The sequence below is a fragment of the Biomphalaria glabrata genome, chromosome 7, assembly GCF_947242115.1.
Source record: "Biomphalaria glabrata chromosome 7, xgBioGlab47.1, whole genome shotgun sequence".
NCBI classification, from domain to species: domain Eukaryota; kingdom Metazoa; phylum Mollusca; class Gastropoda; family Planorbidae; genus Biomphalaria; species Biomphalaria glabrata.
The window spans coordinates 8,799,609-8,820,233 of NC_074717.1; the positions used below are offsets into that span (position 1 = coordinate 8,799,609).

Sequence of the window (20,625 nt, forward strand, 5' to 3'; positions counted from 1 at the left end):
GCCGGAATCACGGTCCAGCGAGAGTGGAACGAGGTCAAACAGAAAACAAAAACGTCACTTCCGGCAAGTTCCGTCCCCTTTCTTTCTGCCCGTCTCGTGACTTGTTTATTCGTGCGTCTAAATATTTGATGAGCAAGACACGCGCGTGGCGTGCACCATGTCCCCCCCCCCTTTTCCATGAAATTCTAAACCCCCACAATGTTTTCGTCACGCACACACATACATACTGACATTCCAATTGACCAATCACAACAAGTGAATGCAGCTGATTGTTTGTCGCGCATTGAATGTGTTGGTGCTCCGTTTTACTGTGAAAAGAATTGAGCCAAAACACTTGAAACTTTAGGCTTGTAAGCCTGATTGAACAAAGCGCTCTGTCTGGAAGTGCTCCGAGCTAATGTCCATATTTAGCACTGCTATTTCCAATGGGGTCGGACACTACGAACCCACCTACTAGATTACGTGGTCGAAGGCCGAGTTCACCGGTAACCCGCGCCATTTCACTATAGTTTACCAATCTAACCGTGGAGGACTCACCTCTGATGAAATGGTCGCTGAGGAAATACGCCTGGATTTTTGACGTAGCCGTGGACGCTCTCTTACAACTCCGCACTGTGCAATTGGAAAGGTCTTGCACTCCCTTAGACACTCCCACAGGAGTCTTGTGTTACTACCCATTGAGCCTAAATGTTTCATCTAACGATCGTTTCCACCGGAGTGCCGCCTTGAGGAAAGGGGAGACAAAAGAAAACGATGTCGCAATTTGACATGACAGTTTCAGACGTGCCTTCAGAAATAAAGAGAATAGCGTCCTGTTGTGTATTTGTATTTCTTGTTGTGTGTTGTCAGCTGATCTGTTCTTGTGTGTCAAAATGTCTTGGTGTCCACGTCAGCTTGTGTGTGTGTGTACACTGTGTTGTCGTGAACTGTTTTGTCATTCTTGTTCAATAAAGCCCAGAATCAAGACATGTCTTCCTGTAGTATTTTAGTAGGTTACTGCACGTTCTTAGCTCTGAGGTGCCCAACTCTTTTTCTGCCTGTTAGCAATATTCGAAACAGCCATACCAGTGGCACTACAGCTAATAGAGGGCACTGGCCAGCTTCAGCATATCTTTCCATTCATTCATCCATCCCAGTGGTACTACAGCTCTTGGAGGGCCCTGGCATGCTTCAGCACATCTTTCCATTGAAATCTATCCTTTACTTTTCGCTATATCCGAAACATCACCGCCAAATTATTCAAGTCAAGTAGATCCGAAACACTTCAGTTTTATTATTCATTAAGAGAAGATGCATTGACAGCCGTATAGCAAGGCGCCTAGGACTCCTTAACCCCTAACCACCTACCGGGCGGATTCCATGTGAATGTGATATCAAATTAAGGGCGGACTAAACCTTGTGTATACAGCTAATCCGGGGAATCGAAGTCTACATGCCGCCACTCCAATAAATACATCTCATGAAAAAGAAACAAACCTTGCAAAACCTAGCGATAATTTTCTACAAAAATTAGTCATACAGTCTGTCAAGCAGTCTGTCATGTAGTGTCATGAAAGGGATGGATTATGTTATCTTTCACTCCACAGAGCTGAATGACATATGAAAACAACTCTGGTATCCATGGTTACACTGTAAGGATTTTTTTCTATAAAAAAGAGTTTCAGGCTATAGAGAACGTAACTTGATATTTGTCTGGAATTGAATACAACGGGATGTTTTTTTTATATCTCTCTTTGTTTTGTACATCTTGTGCACGTCAGGGCCGGCCTTGGAAAAATGTTTGGAAAATGTTTTACATGTTTCGGATGTTCCTTCAGAGTTGAAGATAATTACTTCCTAGTCCAAACCTCCCGCAGGACGACGGGGGATGGGAGCGGGCAGGGTTTGAACCCGGGACCATCGATAAATCTGAACGACAGTCCAGCGTGCAAACCGCACGACCAGGCAGCCATCCGTCCTTAAGCATAGGGAGACTAGGCATCCGGCTAGGTCCTCCGATTGGCACAGGACTCTTTACAAAAAAAATTAGAGAAGAAATAGAGACATTTATTCACAATATTATTGTTGAAGTACACTAGCCTGTCAAGGCTTTTAATATACTGTGTAATTTTATTGTTTTAGCTGTATATTTTTTTAGTTTTCTAATTCATTTGGGCACCAAATTCACTTTGCCTACGGCCTCCAACCAACTAAGGCCGGCCCTGTACACGTGTACTCTCTAAAAATGAGGAGGGGAGGGGTCTTTGTCGATTACACAAGCGTGTTGTACCTGTACACGCTCCTAGTAAAAATATAATAATTATAAATCTTGACGCTTTATTTTTAGACTTTGTCAAGAAAATATTCACCAACGTAGAACACCTGACTCGCAGATTTGATAAAAATAGCCTCATAAATTTTCCTATTAAAAAAAAAGATAATGAACACTTAGCACTGAAGGTCAAGGTGAATGAACGCTCATTTGAACAGATTCACCCATTCAGAGCCCCAGATTGCTACTAATTATAACAAATATCTATAATTTTTTTAGAAAGTTTAAAAAAAAACAACAGAATTCAGCAAACATCTATTCATTGATTAATATTGAGCCACGACAGGAGGAAAACATTTTGTAGACATGCGCAGTAGGAAATAAAATTTTCCGTTCATATTTTTTTGAGGTGTTTTTTTTTTCCACTTTCAGGGTTAATATCAAACTGTTGATCACGCTTTGGCTTTTATTGATGTGTATTATCTTCTAAGTTTTAAGACGTTCCATCAGAGATGATTGCTTAAGATTATCAATTTGATCTTTTATGAAATAAAGAGAGAAAGCCATGGCTACACCCATAAATGTTAGATTTCCTTTGAATCGTAGATTCCAATCGTAGATAATTGATCACTGTGTACATATGTTATAATTCGTGATCAAATATGGAAGCTAATTACAATGGAGCAGAGCCTTAACTCAAGCTAATTAATAATGGCAATGTGTTCGATTCCGAAGATTAAAGGAAAGATCAGTAGCAGGCAGCAGACGACCTCTAAAAGAGACACTTGGAGAGCTCTCACGAAGGCTGTGGGACACACATGTGAGACCCCTTATTGAAGACAGTCGCAGACGATTGAAGTTCCATCTGTTCCCATTTAATAAGGATGTCATGTAGCCAGCACAACGACCACCCGCTTTTACTTTTCCTCAACATGTCAGGTACCAATTAGAGCTGTGTGACGCCCGAAAGTAGATCCGAAATTAAAAATCCAGGATTCGAACCCGGGTCCACCCAGTTCGGAAGCCAAGCGCTTTACCGCTAAGCCACCGCGCCACATCAGATGACGGAAAGAAAACTTAATTAAATAAACCGCCGGCGGACAACAGGTTTGTCTGCAACATATCCGGAAAAATGTGTAGGTTGCAACTGGGTTTGTGTAGTCATGTGAAACACAAGCCTAGACGACATTGAACAACTAACAGAAATTTTGCCAGATTATCAGCCACTTTAAAATAGAAAAAGTTCTACATTAAAATTACGTAATGTCTTTGTCTAACTGTATTTGTTTCATTTTTTTACAAATCCTCTATTCAAGTCATTTCTTCGTGTGGGCGGACAGCTGATCTCAAAAACAGCTCTGACGAAATTTTTTTTTTAGAAATTTAACAGTTAATGTATATCGCTGAAAAAAGAATTACTAGCTCGTTGGTCACACAGGAAAAACTCTAGTTTGAACGTCAAAAGTTTTCAAAGTAAAAATAAATAAATGTAAATTTGGCTAGAGACTAAACTAGGTCTAGGTCCAACATGTGCGTAGCCAGGGGGGGGGTTCTTGGGGTTCAACCCCCCCCCCCCGAAATGAAATCCCCCCGCAGGGGGGGGGAACGGAATTAAGTGACTGATTTTTGCTTTCATTTTGTTTATTTTAGGTGAGATTTTAATACTAAATCATCACTTACCACAGCACAGCCGAGGGTTTTTGAGTTAAAAACCCTGTACCAGGGGGTTTTGAGTTTAAACCCCCCCCCTACCAGGGGGTTTTGAGATTTTAATAAACCCTATCAGGGGGTTTTGAGATACAAATCCCTCTACCAGGGGGGTTTTGAGTTTTAAACCCCCTACCAGAGGTTTTTGCAGTTAAATCTCCCTCTTCTATAAAACAAAACAAAAAAAAAATGCAAACAGCAATCCCCAAATTCCAACAGCACAGTTAAGGAAGATTTTGATTTTAAAACCCCCTCTAAAATTTACGATAAACCCATCTTCAATATAAAAAAGCAAATTACACATTCAAAATTTTATGAGCGTAGCCAAAGGGGTTTTGAGTTTAACCCCCCCCCCCTCCAGTTGGGGTTTGAAGCTAAAAAGTACCTCTTCAATATAAAAAAAAAAAAGCAAATTACACACTATAAAATCTATGAGCGTAGTCAGAGGGGTTTTGAGTTTAAATCCCCTCCTCCAGATGGCTTTTTCTTTAAAGTGAAAAACCCCTCCTGATGGTTTTGAGTTTAAAATTCCCCTACAGAGCGTTTAGAGTTGAAAACCTCTCTCTTCAATATTATTTTAAAGCAAACTACAGTCACCAAATTCTATGATCGTAGCTAAATGGGGTTTTGAATTAAAAAAAAAAAAAAAAAAAAACTTAAGAGATTTTTTAGTTTAAAACCCCTCAACAGATGATTTGACGAAAAAACTTTCCTTTTCGATATAAAATCTAAAGCGAAATACAGGCATGTAATTCCAAAAGCGTAGTCAAGAAAGGTTACAAATTTCTACCATTGGCTTGGGCTCCATTAATAAAGTGTGAATAGTCTTCTGCCGAAATTAAAAAACATTAAATGTGGCTCAACAAAGATGGCTAAGACAGATTTTAGGAGTCAGTTATAGAGATCGGGTCTAAATCAAAGAAATCATATGCCGAACTGGGAGTCGAATCCTTAGTAAGGTTGTGACAGAGAGTCGCATGAGGTTTTGCGGGACATGTTCTCCGACAAAATGAATTACGCAAAATAAGAGTTGCGGAAACAGCTTTCCGGAAAATGCGCCGAACGGCGGGAGAGGGTCTAAGTCAGTAAGAATAGCACATTAGCTTTTTGAAATAAAACTTTTTAATAGCAAGATAATGCACTGTAGATACCTCAGAATATGCATTTTGTTGGCTTTCAATACCAGAAATAGTGCTCGGCGGCGGGGCTTCGCCCCGCGAGCTCCCCCAGACCCCCTTGCTAGCAAGGGCGGGGAGTCTACAATAAACAATAAACGTCTTCCGAAAGGGTCAGAATGTAATAAAGATTAATTATGTACACACACACACATAGGCCTATAATTTCCCCCCCCCCCAAACCCCTCCCGAAAAAAAATCCTGGCTACGCCCATGAGGTCCAACATCAGTTTTGAAAGGACTATCGCGTTCGGGAATTTCCAAATGTAGAGTATTATTGATTCAAGAGTTTAATAAATCAATGTTCAAGAAAATTTTGCGCATTGTCTTCTAAGTCTAGACCTAAATGCTTATCATTGGATGATTTTAAAATTTATTATATCTATACATTCGCTTTTTTTTTTTTTTTTTTTTTTTTTTTTTTTTTTTTTTTTTAAAAAGGAAACCTCAGAATTTGCGCTATTCAGTTTTAGCTTTATCATCATAGGAATCCTTGAGGAGAACGGGAGTAGGGGTGGGGTAAAAAATATGTTGCATAAAGAAGGTACTTACTTTTAAAAGTATTTTTAATGTTATACTTGTTTTAATTTCAATGGCAGAAAGTACAAAGTAATTAGACGGTGTTCTCACGCCTATCGGATACAACATAAAACAACAGAAGGAAAAGTTGTGCAATACATCAAAGACGTATCCAAAGAGGAGATCTCTGGCCCTGGGAACTGTGTCATTACATCAGATCACGGACAAGCGGGTGAAGCCACAATATTTATCCCCAAGCGCTCAAGTCAATAAAAAATATCCATCACAGGCCAGAAGATAAATGCTGCGCTGATAACGACAATGATATTGGCCTGGTCTGTTTCGTTTATCTCAACATGTACCTCACCCCCTACCCCTCATGAGAATGAGATGTAACAATAGAGGTGAGCATATCGGGAGGTTAACACATTGGGAGGTGAACACATAGGGAGGTGAACACATTGGGAGGTGAACACATGTGGATCGGAGCTTATTGGGATACGAACACATTGAAAGGTGAACACATTGGGATGGGGACTTGAGCTTCAATCAAGTGTCACCATCCTCCAGAGACTACATGATAACAAAACAAAAAAAAGTTTTCCATTTTTCAGAACTTATGATTTATGCAGCAGATGCTAATTAGGTCATCTCTGTCTGTGGTCCAGGGTTAACGAAGGTGTCATGTGGCTAAAAAACGATCAACCACCTTTATCCTTTCCCAAACTATTAGGCAACCATTATAGTTAGGTTGACTGAAGTCCCGAAATTCAAAATCCCAGTCAGAATCAACGGGATTCGATCCCAAAACCTCTCAGTTCGAAAGCCAAGCATTTTTTCGTTCAGCCACCACATCCCCTACATCCTCTGATTACAGGATGATCCCTCTTACATGCAATAGATTTGAAAAAAGAAGGCGGTGTAATAAAGCTGGCAGTCGCATAAACAGGGATACAGAATTTAAAGTAGGCCTACAACTCTGCTGGCTAGCCGAAGCCAACTGCAGCATACATTTGGTGTAAGAACAAGAGCTAACAACAACAACAAATAACTTATAAAACTCAAAGAATAAAATTCTACATAAAAAAAAAAGTCACCACTCGGAATTCCTCGATTCTGAGTCTTCCTCGCTTAAAAACATTTTCTTTATCCAACTGACTTTCCCGAGCTCATCATTAGACAGACTGCCTTTTACAATGTTATGTTTTACTCTTGCCTTTTACAATGTTATGTTTTACTTTTGCCTTCACAATGTTATGTTTTACTTTTGCCTTCACAATGTTATGTTTTACTTTTGCCTTTTACAATGTTATGTTTTACTTTTGCCTTTTACAATGTTATTTTTACTTTTGCCTTTTACAATGTTATGTTTTACTTTTGCCTTTTACAATGTTATGTTTTACGTCTGCCTTCACAATGTTATGTTTTACGTCTGACTTCACAATGTTATAACTAGAATGTTATGTTTTACTTTTGCCAAACAAATCGGGAAACATTGTGAATAGAGATTTCATGTCTGTCACGAATACATAATCCATAGTTTCAAGGACCCTGAAAAAAACGGATTTGATTAAATAATTGGGGCATCTAGGGCAAGAAGTTTGGCAAAATGCCCATCTCTGATTGCTGGTCTCTGAAGAAGTTCTTCCCTTTGGGAAATTGTCTCTAAGGCAAGACTAATTTGTAGGCAGTACTAAAAATTAGCGAATTTCGATTCACATTTATTTTTATGATACTCTACTGGTTGCGTGAGCTGAGTTGAGAATATAACTCAATATAAAAGCAATTTTCCATAAAGTCTTAAAACTTGTTACTACTTTTTGATCATGAGGGCTTACAGTCCATTTCAACTTTTAACAGTTTCTTTAATTCCATGCGATATGAATATTCCAATATGCTGTAATCCACTCACGTGAGGTGGTTTAAAGCAGGACGCTGTTTGGAGAGTGTTAGGGAATTGAAAAAAATAAAATAGTGTCTTTCTTCCATGAGAACCATTGATCTACGGAATGGGAAATGTTTCAAGATTCAAACTCACGCACTTCGCTTTTCACAGAGATTTTCTCCAGCACGAGCACTATTTCAATGTTGAGATACAAGGGGGGGGGGGAATCAATAAGTTGACAATATCTGGTGTCCCCCTTAAAGGTTTCCAACAACTTGTTCTATTTACCAATCAGTTAGTTAAAAATGAGTTCATTTGAAATGAGATTGTGCTCATGTTTGACCACGAATATTTATCAAGCTTAAAAATGGATTTCTATCACTTCCTGAGATTAAATTCACTGATTGTTGTAATTAAAGACACGCTTAGGAAAAATGGTGATAACTTGAGAAAACGTCATGGCTAATTGTAAGATAAGATAAGATAATTTTATTGATCCAATCAAATGGAAATTCAGTTTGACTACAATTTCAGCGTAACTACTGTACAATAACAGTATAGATGAAAAATTCGAACAACATTCGCACACGAAACACATACACACTCACAACCAGCGCTTTATGAATTAGACTTCTATGAACTTCTCGATGATGACAGATGGTCTTGTAACACTCTGACCGAAAGTGGGATAAAGGAGTTTTTGAATCTTTCTGTTTTAGTCCTAATGGACAGGAAGAGATCAAGACTTCAGTTCCATTGAAAAAAGATTTATAGATATTCTCAATATACCTCAAAATGTAGTAAAAACAAGACTTGCGGTTTAGTTTACTATAGAATGTCTTAATAGCATGTGTACAATTATTTCTAAATGTTTTCAAAATTAAAGTTCTACAAATATATTATCGAACACTCAAAGAATCTGTGCAGTGTTTGCATTTCCATCTATCTTCGAGCAGCTGCTCTTGTCCATACAGAAATCAAGAAAAAGCTGTGACAAAGTTTGTATGACGTACTTGGTCACTAGAACCAAATGGCAACGAACTATTATCAAAATGTCCCCAGCTTCAAACGTTGTATTAGTTTTAACTTTGAGATGATTAAAATTTCATAAATCCATTACCTGAGGGGGGGGGGGCAGATTATACCAAAAAAATATTTTTGGCCCTTCTAAATGTTTTCTTTTAATATTTGGCCCCAGCTCTGCCCTAGCATCAAGTTAAGTCCAATCCTCCCAATATTTTCGACCTGTGGGCCATATAACTTTCTGACACGTAGGTCACGTGCCGGATTACCATAGAGAATCCTCGATTCCATTACTCTAGATTTATAGCTTCATTATGTGTTTTTGGTTAGAAGTTTTAGGGGCCGGACATCCTCCGGATATGGCCCTCGGGCCGAGGTTTTGGTGTCACTGGCTTACGTTGTTCTTGCAATGAGAGTGGCATTAATATTGCTCATCAGGATTTGATGAATATTTATTTTCTGATGACCTGGTGACATTTTTGGTTTCGTCTGCCAACAGATTCTAGAGTATTCCCAATTGGCAATGATTTCTCTCTACATCACGCCTTACATATATGTAATATCTCAGTGGTGCTCAATCTACGACCCGCGGGTCATATCCGGCCTGTGTAGCGGTACTAACCGGCCCCAAGAAACTTCTGACAACAGTGCATACAAGAAATCGCAAACATTCGATTTCGTAAGATTGGTCATCTCTTCGCGGCGTTGAGTCATGTGAAATCGACATGGCTCTCATGCCAGAAAACGTTGGACATCCCTGCGATATCTACATGCAACAAAAGTAAAAACAACACAAAAAAACATGCATGTAAACTAAAACGTCCCTAGAGAGCAGCAGACGGAAGCAGACGGCATTATAATAAGAAATGACGTCATAAAGAGGAAGGTCAATGTCGCACTACTAGATAAATGTCTAGCCTTAAAAAATGGTTAAAATGCTAGTTACGTAACAGTTAGATCTATATAATCTCCATCCAGTATAGGACTTCTTATGGTCCGAAAATCTAAATCAACCACCTGCGACAATGGTTATGCTTGCCCTTAGTGTGGCAAAATATGTTGGTCACAGCTAGGACAGTTTAGCAACAGGCAATACTGCATTCGTCACTAACCTTTGGACAAGCCTTATTAGGAAATGAAATGATAATCAGAGTGAGAAGAAAATTTAAACTGGCAAGTACAGGACTTCATCAGACTTCACGTATTGCTAAAACCATCGGCCACATCTTCTTGTCTGTGACTACTTTACTTTAGACTCTTTGTAGTAGGGTATAACAAGGGACATTATTAGCCATCGTTTGCGTTATGAAGAGTTACTTAGTGGGTACAACCGAGACCATTCGTAATAGAAGGCCTCAGCGCTGACCTGCGACGTTGCAACCTGTGGGCAGTGGAGACCAATAGCTCGCTGCCACGTTGTATAGAACTGTAACGTGGCAAAGAGTTATTGGTCGTGAGACGACCGTAAGAGATCCGCAGAAATATGAAAATTGTATAAAATTCAAAAATATTTTAGCTAAAAGCCAGTAATTCGTTTGGATTATTTTTAAAAGAATCAAATCGCCCCTCACTGCTGTTTTATATGTCTATTATGTACTATTCTTTGACAAAATAGTTTATATTCTAAGCATTTATGTAGATTTTTCATGAAGGTGTCCGTGGTCAAGTTTTGACTATGTAAAGGGGTCCCCGGGGACAAAAAAGTTTGAGAACCTCTGCTGTGACTCTCGTCGCTTTAAAACGAGCAGGAACTATATGTTGCCATCCCCCCGCACTACCAGATAATGGTGTGATTGCCCCTCTGGCAACGATACTACGATCATAACCACGGGGCAATCAAACCAATTCCTGTGTGTTTTACGAGAGATGGATTAGGGTCAAGGATGGTCAACAGTCAGGATGGTCTTTAGCGTGCGAGCTTTATTGATGTTGAAAGTCTGTCAACAAGACATGAAGGTGAGGAAGCGAGATCGAGTACTGAAAATTAGGTCAAAAAAGTCAAACGAGGACCTACTTTTGCTGAGTTGCATCTATTATAAAGAAGTAATGAAGGCAAAGGGTTAAACTATACACATTGCTTGTTTGTTTCTCTTACACGTCTTGAATGGCCCTTCACATTGGAAAATAATTACATCCTAAACCACCCGCTGGACGCCGGGGAATGGCAGTGGGCAGAGTTCGAACCCGGTGTTATGGAGTTTGTGTGTGTGTGTTTCTATGTTAACTGTGAGAAGAAGTTCACCTTTATTTGGTGGCTTTATATTGTCAATGATGCAAGACAAGCGTTAATGTCGTAAGCTGTCTTGGGTACGCCAGACGACTCCAGAATGCCAGAGTGAAAAGACGTGTTTTTGTAGTGAGTTACATTTTGATTAAAATACCATTTTATATTATGACTAAAGTCTACTACATTTAATTTCATTTCATTTCAGGTTGATTTTGTCTTTATTGTAATAAGAGCTGTAGATAATATTGTTCATCAAGAAGTTATTCGGAGTTATTTAAAGTTGTATAAGTTCAGATATGATACGCCTACAGCAGTTGTCTACCAGCAGTTTGGTGCTACAAGTCAACGACCGTCAACAACACCCGGGTTCATCGTGGCCTTCGAACGACAGTCCAGAGCGCTTTCCACGGGACCAGCCAGCCATCCTGCTTCGGTGAGGAGGATCGGCGGGTTACTTGTGAATGGCAGGACCGTCTAAAAGTTTCTGTCGTTTGGGGTTGTGGGCTTGATAGATCAGATTAACCGAATTTAACCCTTGAATTTAGAAAAATAAAAGATTATTTGACTGAACAGCAATTTTAATTAAAGATATGAAAGAAAAAGTACAGATGACTAACAGACTGGAAGAGCGAGTGAACAGCTTAATGACAACTTTAAAGAAAGAGCGTAGGATGACAGATTGACAGAACCAAAGCCAATGGAAATGCTAAATAACAAGATTACAATCCCGCAGAATATAAAAATGATGAAGTGACCACAAAAAAAAAAACAAGTCAAAATGATTAGAACATTATGATAACAAATGTCAGAATGAGGGAACAGCGGAATGCGAGATTTACAGAACAACAGATGACAAAACCAGTGAATGACAGACAAGCAGACAGAAAGACAAAACAACAAAATGACAGAAAAACAGACACGTCAAAATGACACCAGCGCGGGATATGGAAAGGGAAGAACCACAGAATAACAAAAGTACAGATTGCGAAAATAGCAACAAGATGACAAAACACTTCATTAATGATCTCTCTAACAAAAATATTTTTTTCCCGCCCTCGATAGCCCCCCTCCCCCTCCTCGCCCCCAATTTCTACTCCATTCACTTCTGCCTCCTCCCGCCCAAAACATGACAACAGCTCCCATACTCAAACATCTAAAGATTTCAAGAATCAGATGAGACATTGTGCCAAAATATACTTCCCTCTCTAACCAATTCAACAATAGTAGACTTGTTACTTTAAAGAAATATATAAATAACCTGATTTAAATATGTCACATGGTATGTGCATCAGCGTTGTCACAGAAGTGTGTAAACAGGAAGTTGACTTACGCATTGCTTTCTAGAAGCTTCAATTTTTGAAACAGAAGATTGGAGAGTACAAGGGGAATAATTCGTTTCCTGTGGGAACACAATCTCAGACTTTCAGTGGATCGCGACCCCCTTAGGGGTCGATTGACGATTTGCCAGGGGTCGCCTAAGACCATCGAAAATATGGATTGTTATTGTCTACTCTTCTGTTGCTGTATGTGTGTGTGTGGGGGGGGGGGGGTCTCGGCAGAGTAGAGGATTGTAGAAAGGGGTCGCCGAGCATAAAAGGTTGAGAACCGCTGGTATAGAGTGAGAGAGAGAGAGAGAGAGAGAGAGAGAGAGAGAGAAGACGAGTTTGTTTAGGAATGTTTAGGAGTCCACAGTCTGTTCAGTCCATAAGTACGAAGCTTCATGTTAAGTCTACTTTTGTGAATTTATGATTGAGTACGGATTATAATGTGTATTGTGGCTTGATATATAGTGTGTGTTCAATCTTTTTGTGATTGACACTTTCGAGTAACACTCATTTTAATATCTCCAGCATACTTTGGACTTTAGGTCATCTGCTCGAAATTCTGAAGATAGAAATGTGTATTCAACGCTCAATTCTATTATAATGTATCGAGAACACAGGTTACACATATATATTTTGTTAACAAACATGCCGAGAGGGCGAGTACTGACATAATATTAAGCCAGTAACATAAAAAAGTGTTATTGTTTTTTGTAAGCCAGAAATTGATAGTAAGAGCTATTGTTTTGATTTTAATAACTAAGGAATGATAAATTAAAAAAAAAATTACCCCGCCCCTATTCTCAGAGTATAAAGTTCTAATGTTAGGCCTGTAGTTCCAGATATAGAAACGGTGCGCAAAATGTTCCTAAACTTTTATTATTTATTCAACTCTAATGACGACAGCGGGAGTTCCCGTAAAGTCAGTTTGCCCAGACCAGATTTAATTCTCGAAGATTATATTTCGAAAAATTATAACGTTCAAACTAGAGTCTTCCCAGCGTGGCCAATTAGCTAGTAATTCTTTTCCCAAAGATATAAACCAACTGTCAAATGGCTAGGAAAATCGTAAAAGCCGTTTTCGAGAACCGTGTCCAAGTTTCAGATGAATTTGCAAGCTGAATAGAGGAATTATTTTTTATGAAAAAAGCAAAAATTAGCAATGCTAGTACTAGACTCTCCTTTAAAACTATTTATATATTATCTCTGCCCTACCGAGAGAGAAATGGGAAACTCACTTTTTACATTACGTTCTCTGTGTGACCTACTTTTCGCCTCGGTACGCTTTTATTGCGTCATCAATTTCTGTGCGTTTCGTTCGTTTTTTTGTGTTCTTTACTCAATCTGTGTACAATCTCGTCAGGCCAGCTCAATAAATTATCATGACAATGACTGATTCGAGGAGGCGGTGGCTTAAAGTCAGTGACCTAGTCAAAAACCAACGACAGAATTTTTTAAAGGACTTGAGTACTAGAATAGCAGTTCTATAAATGATACCTTTTAAGAACCTATAGGTCAACTTGGGGAAGTTAAAAATAGACATTATTTCATCTACTTGCTTTTTTTTTTGTACTGACACTCTACGTTCATGCTGTCTACCCACCTAGGAGAAGGAAAACTTCGAATTCAAACCTCCACTGCATTACGATTATACCCAAATATGGGAAAGGCTTCGGGGAACAAGACTAATGAAAATCAGGAGCTTGCACTTGCAACCCTTGGACAGCTTACGGTACACAGTGCTACAACCTGGCTGAATCTGCGACGACAATGATTATAAACTTTATCAAATATTTGCTGTTCCTTTGTACACATCAGCAGTATGAAGACTGTGGAACTGCTGTGAGGGGGACAACGTTCCGACCATAGCTAATGCCCAGACTTTTAATGTGTTTTTCAAACCCCCAAACTTAAAAACTGTAGAGGACTCTCCAGATTAGCTTTTGGCGTCGACAAAACACAGAAAGTGGTAGTCGCCTATTATAAAGAACATATCTTATTCCATATGCAAGGGCATATTCGTACAAGTGATAACTTTCTTCCCAAACGCCACTAGAGCATGTAATGGGTTGCCTGAATCAGCCAGGAAAACCAACTACTTAGCAGAGCTTAAGTCATGGATTAACATCCATGATCAGATCGACACAGGAAATGAGAAGAAGTAATAGTCTTCTCATTTGAAATAACGTCTGTAATTTATAAGATAAGATACACAGCTGAACAAACAGTCATGCAACACATTGAAAATCTTTTAATATTTAACGAGATCTAATAGCAACTTTATTTAGACAAGTTTTTTGTTATTGTAATTTAAATCTGGGATTGTTTAGAGAAAATGTTTCTCCATTGTGAGGCAAAGTGTATCTCTCGGAATGTTTGAAAACCATCAAAGCGATGGACGAATCAAAACAATTGAGATAAATGTTGAAAACCTTCAGGCAAAACTGAAATCTCCAACGAAAAGAGCTTACGAGATGAAGGCAGACTTTAGCAATTACCGAAGATGGACATGACATGGACATATACTTGGAACGTGGGCAAACACATTGACCCAGGGTGACCAGACATAGGCACAGGAGGAAAGCCGCAGAAAAGATGGAGATGGATGGGGAAAGAGGACGGAGGTTATCATCTGGGACAAACTGAAGAGTGGCTTTCATGTGTGGAGGTCTGTAAACCAATGATCGTTGTTGGATTCAGATAATGAAGATATATAATGTTGGATAACAGTCAATTTGGAGTCGGTCAAATGGGAACAGGGAAATATAAATGTAAAAGAATCGACGGATTTAAAGAATATTCTACGATTAAAGAATCGACATTATGGCAGACAAAAGTATTGTACGTGTACAAGAGTTACCAGATGTCCGCAATTTGATTTTTTTCTAATGTACGTCATCCGTTGGCCAGGCATTTGTCTGGAGAATGAAAATGTCCAGCTTTCAGTACATTGTTTATTATAATTGCAAACATCTGTTGAATTTAAATCAATGACGACTTCTGGTTTTAGTATTTTTATATTTCCTTTTTCAAAAGTAAAGTTCTCCTTTAAGACCTTGCCATCTATAGGGCAGATGATGTAAAGGTCATCTGTTTCTGTGGTCCACGGCTCTCGAGGCTATCGAGTGTTCAGCGAAACTACCAACCGCTTTTACTTGTCCCCAACTGATGTCAGGAACCCATTAGAGATGGGTGGACTCAGAGGCGCCTTAAACATCCCGAAATTAAAAATCTAACTTTTTTTCCCAGGATTCCTACCCGGGACAACCGGTTCGGAAGCCAAGCGCTTTACCATCAGCCACCGCACCTCCTACTCCTTCCTAGTCAGCAGATATAACATCAGAAAATACTTACCTTTTAATAAACCAGTTCTCTTGAAGATACAGATTTCTATAATCTCCCGTTTTCTGAAAATGCAAAAATAAAAACACGAATATTTGAAAAATGATTTTTTTCACTATAAGTCTATTTTGTATTAGATGTAGTCCCAAACGCCTGGATACAAACTATATCTTTATCTCCCTGTCTCTCTTTTTTCACCGTTCTCTTTTTCTGCCCCTTGTGTCTCTATCTTATTCCTTTTCTACGTCCATCTGTCTCTCTATATATATTTCTGTTTATCTTTCTCTCACTCACTCTTTCCTTCTCCTTTGCATCTTTCTCTCTCTCTCTCGTTCTTTCCCTTTTCCTTTCTCGCTCTCTCTACCCCCTCCTCTATCTCTCCCACATCTTGCCTTCTTACCTCTCCACCATATATCTTTTCCGCGTGTCCTCTCTCTCTCTCTCTCTCTTTCTTTCACTCTCTCTTTCTATCTATCTATATCACACACAAAAACACACACACACACTTCATTAGACACATTCACCCTCTCAACGTCCAGAACTCAAACACAAGCTCCACGATATGACCCCCAAGTGTCCAGACATTCTGAGAACTGAGCTTACTCTAATACTATTTATAGACTTCCGTTTTGTTTTGGTTTATGTGATCTCACTAAATTCATCCTGTTGTGCACCTTTTTTTAAGACTCGCCTTCTGTGTTTCTTTCGATTTCTCTCCCTTATCTGAGAAATATTTTTTAGGGGGCTGCAGTGCAGAAAATCTCCCTCCTTCCTCCCCATAAATGTCTCACTGTTTTTTTTGTTCACATACCGGAATACAGGCTGTTCTTCAGAGAAGGTCGATATACATTGCAGAGACTGTAGTTATGTCAACACGTTGGCGACATTGTAGTGAGTTTCGCTATGGAAGTTTAGGGTGTAAAGGGAGTGACTAATGTTGAGCGATACATTTTGTTCTCAAACATAACTTCATCACTAAGTCCCTAGTTACCAAGTCGTCCCCCCCCCCCCCAGAAAAAAAAAAAAAGGGGGGGGTGAGAAAAACTAACGATTAAAACTCGTATTATCTTTCGATCATTAATGCGCACAAAATACCCACCCCAGCTTAGACAAGGGCAATCACTGCCTGGCTCAATAATGTACTTTTCGAAAACACGTATGCGGTTGTCTCCCCCCTGATCCTATTTTTAGGGACATTCCGCGAGATGAGTTGTTTTGTTGATATTCATTTCGTTTCATAATAGTAAATCTTTTTTTTTAACGGCCATTTTTAGAAAAAATCAGAGAATGGGAAGACAAAAGCAAAGAAAAAAATTGCATTCGAATTTGTTTCCCATTGGTTTTCTTGGTTTTTTTTTCCCTTTAGTACCTAGGTCTTCCAGAAGTAGGTCTTCCAGTAGTGGGTCTTCTAGTAGAAGGTCTTCCAGTAAAGGTCTTCCAGTAGTAGGTATTCGAGTAGATCTAGAAGGTCCATCTTATTGTCGCCTGGCCAACCCATTCAAAGAACATAGTTAAAGAAGCGAAAGCAAAAGTACATTGAAATTGATGTAACGAGAGGAGAAAAGAAATGAGATGTGAAATGACGTCATCGTGTCAATAATTCCAGACAGGCAGAAAGCTTTCTCCTTTAATTTCAAATGATTGAGTAGACTAAACATTCAGATTGGATTGGTCATTAAAAAAAAGTTGTGAAAAAAAAATGGCCAGTATAAGGATCGAACCCACGATATTCGTATTAATGGCACGACGTTGTAACAACTTATCTGACCAGTGACACTGCTGTTACGAAATATTAGCTCAAAATTAATGGTTTAAATTTTTTTGACTTATTCATTTTGAGATTATGCCTTATGGTAGAGTTCTCTTTTTTTTTTTTTTTTTTTTTTTTTAACCTTTGATTTAGAGTTTTTGACTTGTGGTTTTCAGTTTTTGAAATGCTTTTTCAGATTTTGACTTGTGCTTTGGAGTTTTTAACTGTAATTTGGAGTTTTTTACATGTGGTTTGGAGTTTTAACTGTAATTTGGAGTTTTTTACATGTGGTTTGGAGTTTTTTTTTACTCGTGGTTTGGATTTTTGTACTTGAAGTTTGGATTTTTTTTTTACTTGGGGTTGGAGTTTTTTACTTGTGGTTTAGAGGTTTTTACTTGGGGTTTGGAGTTTTTTACTTGGGGTTTGGAGTTTTTTACTTGTGGTTTTGAGTTTTTTACTTGGGGTTTTGAGTTTTTTACTTGGGGTTTGGAGTTTTTTACTTGGGGTTTGGAGTTTTTTACTTGGGGTTTGGAGTTTTTTACTTGTGGTTTTGAGTTTTTTACTTGTGGTTTTGAGTTTTTTACTTGGGGTTTGGAATTTTTTACTTGTAGTTTTGAGTTTTTTACTTGTAGTTTTGAGTTTTTTACTTGTAGTTTGGAGTTTTTTACTTGTAGTTTGGAGTTTTTTACTTGTAGTTTGAAGTTTTTTACTTGGGGTTTTGAGTTTTTTTAACTTGTGGTTTGGAGTTTTTTACTTGTGGTTTGAAGTTTTTTACTTGTTGTTTTGAGTTTTTTACTTGTGGTTTTGAGTTTTTTACTTGTGGTTTTGAGTTTTTTACTTGGGGTTTGGAATTTTTTACTTGTAGTTTTGAGTTTTTTACTTGTAGTTTTGAGTTTTTTACTTGTAGTTTGGAGTTTTTTACTTGTAGTTTGGAGTTTTTTACTTGTAGTTTGAAGTTTTTTACTTGGGGTTTTGAGTTTTTTTAACTTGTGGTTTGGAGTTTTTTACTTGTGGTTTGAAGTTTTTTACTTGTTGTTTTGAGTTTTTTACTTGTGGTTTTGAATTTGACGCCAGTTTGAGGTAACAGAAGAAACAGAAATATTAGTGAATTTTAAATTTTTGTTTTGGAAGAGATAAGTAATGAATTAAAGAAAGGCGATGAATCTAATGTACGACAAAAAAAAGAATTATAAATGAAAAGAAAGAAAGTGAAAGAATGAGAAAGAAAGAAAGAAAAACAAACAAGAAAAATGAAAGAAAGAAAAAAAAGAAATGAAAGATAAAGAAAGAGACCAAGTTTTTTTTTTAAAGCACAAAAATAACAAAAAAAAAAAAAAAAAGAAAAGAAAAAAAGGAAATACATTTTAAATGTCCTTGAAAAGAAACTTATTGTTCATTAAAAAAATATTCTAAAGATATTTTTGACAACCCCAAAGTAGGTTAAGGACCATTGAACTAGAAACTGGATAGGCATAATGGTTAAATGCAGAAGCGTTGAGTAATGATTCCGAACTGACAGAATGGCTTTAGGGCCAAGCAATTTATCTATATTATTGTCCTTGAATCCAAAGCCAACGGGGAGGCATTTTCATTTCCGGTGTCATCGCTCCACGAAATTCTCAGCAGCACGGAGCGAAAAGTGCAAGGACTTGCGAACAAAAATTGGAAGTAATAGAGCAGTGAGGTCACATCCGGTTGACGCTGCTGTGATAATCTCCCCTTGGGAGCAGATAGACATGTGAGAAAGATAAGTGGAGATGTCTTCTAAACATAATGACATTGTAGCGATGTTGCTGGTTTAAATAGAAAAAGGCAAAACAATCTCAAACCATAAGACCTTGTTGTCTTTTCATTAGACTCTATTAGAATCTATTAGAATACAGCAACGGTTATTCATTAGCAAGATCAAGTTACTATTGAAATGTTTTATGCTAATGTCACTTTATTGATATAACGCGAAGAGTTTTCGTCATTGGTGCCAAAATATGTAGGCCACCGCTGGGACCTCAAAGCCACGGGAAATATTGCAATCTTCTTTAATCTACGGACTTCAAGACTAAGTCTTATTGTAAAAGCGCTATTATTAGAGTTCATTTTGGAGCTAATATTAAGGTAAATATTAGAGTTAATATCAGAGTTTGAAGGTAATACAGATTTCCATGGAATTGGAAGGTAATGAGCTAGGGAAAAAAAAGCGAGATTAAGAGAAAATAAAAAAAAAAAACATTCCATTGTTTCTCATAGCAATAGTCCATTTTAAACATCTGATATAAGTATAAGCCTTTATTAACGTTTGATATAAGCCTTTATGAACATTTGATATAAGCCTTTACGATCATTTGACATAGCCTTTATGAATATTTGATATTAGCCAATATGAACATTTGATATTAGCCATTATGAACATTGACATAAGCCATTATGAACATTTGATATAAACCATATGAACATTTGATAAAAGCCATTAGGAACATTTGATATTAGCCATTATGAACATTTGACATAAGCCATTATGAACATTTGATATAAACCTTTATGAACATTTGATAAAAGCCATTAGGAACATTTGATATAAGCCATTATGAACATTTGACACAAGCCATTATGAACATTTGACACAAGCCATTATGAATATTTGAAATAAGCCATCATAAAATTTGATATAAGCCATTATGAACATTTGATATAAGCCATTATGAACATTTGATATAAGCCTTTATAAACATTAGACATAAGCTGTTATTAACATTTGATATAAGCCTTTTTTTTTCTTTCATTACAATGTTTATTATACTTTAATCAACATAAATCTAAAAGTACATTGAAAAAAAAAACAAGATAAACAATTCTTAATAACCCAAATTCCTCATCAATGCACACGTGTTCTTAAGAGAAAGAAAAAACGAGGTCCTTGACTTTGAGATCATTCCAAAAGTCAATGTCATTGGCCAACCATGAAAACATTCTGAGATTACTCACTAATTAATGTTACATTATTATTACCAGGCTTATATCAACTCCCTTTGTTTATTTATTACAAATCTTGTCCACTCTATTTCTCCCACTTCCCATTCTCGGATCACGTTGAGACTTTGCACAATTATTCAATGTCGTTGACAACACACAAATAAAAAAAAATTACTAATAAGTTAATTAATGAGTGGTAATAAATTGTGTTTTTAAGGATAGAGGATATAAATCTAGCAGTACTGAGTAATATGGCAGTAATTGTGCGTTTTTCCACTTATATCAACTTTTTTTACTTTGCTTGTTTTTAAAAAAGCTTTTGTATATCGCCTTATTTATGCTAAATCACACCCAGTGGGCTCTGGTCTAATCTCTTTTATGTCGGAGGGAGGGAGGGGGGACTTGGTATCAGGGAGAAGGTTTCCGTGCTCCTTATAGGCACTCAGAGAATTGATCT

At 37.7% G+C, this 20,625-nt stretch overlaps 1 protein-coding gene across 1 annotated transcript in view; it reads right to left on the reverse strand.

Annotated features, from left to right (window-relative positions):
* The window catches only part of LOC106058393 (GTP-binding protein RAD-like), a 174,228-nt gene that overhangs the window by 100,014 nt on the left and 53,589 nt on the right, over positions 1-20,625 (reverse strand). The window contains exon 2 of the mRNA XM_056036632.1: positions 15,464-15,516. The gene's annotated coding sequence lies outside the window, so the exon portion shown is untranslated. The remainder of the gene's footprint in view (positions 1-15,463; positions 15,517-20,625) is intronic.